This window comes from Centruroides vittatus, unplaced genomic scaffold (assembly GCF_030686945.1).
Source record: "Centruroides vittatus isolate TY-2023 unplaced genomic scaffold, ASM3068694v2 contig_1162, whole genome shotgun sequence".
NCBI classification, from domain to species: domain Eukaryota; kingdom Metazoa; phylum Arthropoda; class Arachnida; order Scorpiones; family Buthidae; genus Centruroides; species Centruroides vittatus.
The window spans coordinates 647,783-651,778 of NW_027120748.1; positions in this window are offsets into that span (position 1 = coordinate 647,783).

Consider the following 3,996-nt stretch of genomic DNA (forward strand, 5'->3'; position numbering starts at 1 on the left):
TGAATAATTATGAAATAAAAATTTATATATTAAAAAGATTTAAAAAGCACAGAAATCTTTTTATATATAAGTTAATTATAGTGTAAATTGCTTCGGGGAATATCTGTGCAATGTTATCTTCAAGTAGGAAGGATAGCATAAATGTAAATTCTTATGAATGAATCATGTTTTTCTTATTTTGAAATTTTAATTATTGCATGCATATAAATAATGAACAAGAGTGGTGATAGTAAACATCCTTGTCATACATCTGCATTTGTTGTCTTCTGTTTTGTAAAAGTATTTCCATATTCAACTGAAATTAAATTATATTTGTAAATGTTATAAATGTTAATGATAGTTTGGGATATACAATGCTGTTTTGTAAAATATTAAATAATTTTATTTTGTTAACTGATATCATCAAATGCTTTTTCAAAATTAATGAAGTCAATATAGATTTCTAAGCTAAATTCTCGATGCTTTTCAATTAGTATTTTTATTGTGAAGTATATATCAGCACATTATCTTCTCTTCCTAGATCCATGTTGTTCATTCCTCATTTTATTGTTGTAATATCTTGTAGAGCATGTTTTTACGATTTTAGAAAACATTTTATATTCTGAATTCATAGATGAATTTCTCTGTAATTTTTACTGTTATCAACTTTGCTTTTTTGTGATTAAGTATTATTATATGTTTCTGCTATTCTTTTGGGAATCTTCCTCATTCCAGATGATGAGTTTGTTATTGATATTATCAAGTTCTGGGGCTTTTTTTTCAAGTCTAGCTTCTCATTTTTTAGTTTAAGTATTTTGGAAATCTTCTCTTTAATTAGATATAATCTGCTAAATCAATAAAGAAATAGAAGGCACTAAATCAATTAATTCAGAAAAGTAAATTCAGAACCAAAAAATCAAACACCAGTTTTATTTGAATAATAGCTGCTACTACTACTATTTTAAATTTTATATTTTCTCTGCATTTACTTTCAAGGTTGGTTATTATTTCTTTTGCACATTACTTGTTTGATATCTATTATTAATAAAATATTTAAATATTTATTTATGAAAAATAACTTTTAAAGCAAATTATTCTTGAAATGGCAACTGATATTTTTATAATGAGTATACATTGTATTTTAGAACATATAAATTGTAGGTTATAATTTTGACCTGATGTTGACCTATAAAATAGCTCAAAATCATTTGTTATTTCATTAGCTCTGTGCTGGATTTATGAAAGTGAAGACTTTTTTCTTATACGAATTTATCTTTTTACCAATTTTAAGAAGTTTTGTTTTTTAATAAGAAAAATGTTGATTAAAAGGACAATATTAAGTTTGGGATCATTTCCTGCCATCCTAGGGAATGCTTAAACTATATATCAAATTAAAGCTTATGGCAAAAGAAACACAATAGTACCAATTTCAAATTTTGGAACTAGAGGGAATAGATTGAAAATTGTACTTTTTTTTAACCGGTTCCTGTCCATGCTAATTTTTTAAAAAAAATCGTAATTAATAATTAAATTATAATTAAAAATAATCAAAACTAAAAAAAACGAAAAAAATGTGTTAATTTTGAAGAAAAAGCTTCAAAGTACAATTTCCTTTTTCTCGCCTTAAGCGTGAAACTTGACATCAATGAGTGCAAAAATCAATTGTTCTAGAGGATTAACTTGTAAAATCATATTGATTATTTGTCTTCTACTACCAAATTATTATCAGCATTAAATCTTGTATTGAATTTTACTGTTTAGGGATTGATATATTTTTAAACAATTTGGCTTAGTATCTATTACTATAATAGTTACAGCACTTAAAGTAGCAGTAATTACAAGTTACTATGGATTATTTACTACCTTCTTAAATTAGATTCAATTTTCACTAATATCAGTTTTTGTTAATGTAATACACTTTGTAACTGATTACAAATTGTAATTATCAGTGTATTGTTGAGACTGCAAAACCTAAATCTAACTCTCTTCTTAACTCTTCTAAATTATACACATTTATTAGAATTAATTTGCATAATGGTAAGTGTAATATATACCATAAAAATTTACTTTTTATTTTAAATGAAAATGTTATTTTTTACCTGTTTTCTCTAGTACCTCAACTTGAAACTGGTTCATTGTGTTTCTCTTGTTATAAGCTTTAATTTAATATATAATTTGATTGTTTCTGAGGATAATTAGAAATTGTCTCAAATTTGTTTTATTATAACAAATTATAAGATACAAAATTATTGATCATTTAAACTTTTCAGTTAAATTAGTTAAATTTATATAATATAAATCAGAAAAGAAAATTCTAAGAGAAATTAATGTATTTTAATGTAATCAAAAAGATCAATTGAAATTTGATGAACATGTGCTTTGGTATCAACATGCAATTTGGTATGAATGTTGACTCATAGACTTAACATTGTAAACTGTGACCTTGTGTATCTCCAGTCACACACGAGGAAAAGGGGGAGAAGGGCCGCACTCATAGGTATAGCCCTGTTAGGAGGAAAAGGAAAGAAGAGGTAAAGTAATAAGGAGTGTTGAGAGAAGGTGAAATAAAGTGGAATAGGATAGTGTGAAGTTAGAAACCGCCGCAAGGTAAAACAAATGACAATAGGTAATCAAAACAAAAGGTACAATGATGTAGGACATTGCAGAGAGGTGGCTGAGAGTAATCGCGACAAAATGGTAGTAAACAAAAACTATAGTGAACAACTACAGGTGGCATTGGACAAATACATTAATCGCGTGCAGAAAGCAGATACATGGCGACACGGCAGACACAGGGCACACAGAACGGGCTATGCCAGAACATTAGTACACAATAAGACAGAAGTTGGCCGTGAAAGAGTCCAAAACAAAGTCAGTTTAATATGCCAATGTCCATGGCAAAAGTCTTTAGTGCATTGAAGATATTTTTATTGCTGATCATAGTTGTGTAGTTGCATGGCCAAAGTTCGTTTTCATTTTGGACTGCAGAGATAATAGTCTTGCGCTGCCTGCTGTAGAGCGGGCAGTGCCAAATTATGTGATTTGAGTCTTCGACTTCCGTGGGGGAGCAGGGACACTTACCGTCCGTTTTCTGTAAGAACCTATAAAGGTACCCGCGGAAATTTCCATGACCAGTGAGCAATTGAGTGATTTGAAAGGACGGGACCAGGTGCTTGTTGTAGCGTCTCTGCAGAATGTTTGGGATGTAGTCATGTGTGGTCCTGCCTGTAGTGCTACGATCCCACCTTTCCTGCCAGATGCTGAGGGAGTGCTGGCGAATGTTCGTAGTAAACCAAGCGACCGGAGTAACCTCGAAAGTGTTGTTTCGTAGCCAGTATGGTGCTGTCCGGGCTAAGAGGTCCGCCCTCTCGTTTCCGTGCACTCCAGAGTGCCCCCTCATCCAGGCAAACTTGAGGTGAATTTTGTCTTTTAGGTTAAGAATGATACGTACACTGTCATGGACGATCTTCAGCTTGATATTGAGTTTTTTCAATTGTAGCAGTGCCACGCGACTGTCACTGAGAATTGTGGCGCTCTTGATGTTATGGGTCGCCATATTGTTGGATATCCAAAGTAAGGCTTTGCAGATGGCGAGCGATTCTGCCTGATTCACAGTACAGTGCTCTGCCAACCTATACCTGGCCTGATAGACTATGCTTTCATGCTTCAAGACCACGACAGAACTGCCTACACCAACATCGGTCTTTGACCCATCAGTGTAAACACAGAGGCCTGTGGTGGCTGCCGGACTTTCAAAGGTGAACAGTTCATCGATAGTTATACTGGGGTGGTAGAAGTAAGGCTGCGGGCTATAATCTAGGTTATACTTGATAAGATGATCAGAGAAAATGGATAATGTAGAATTATTCACGAGATGATTTAGTACACTATTAAAGCGGTCGTTGGTGATTTTACCGGTTGTCAAATTAAGTTGCTGGAAAACCCAGACTTTTTCCCTGATTACGATGTCTATAGGAAGGATGTTGGCGATAATCTGAAGAGCGTCTGTTGGGGCGG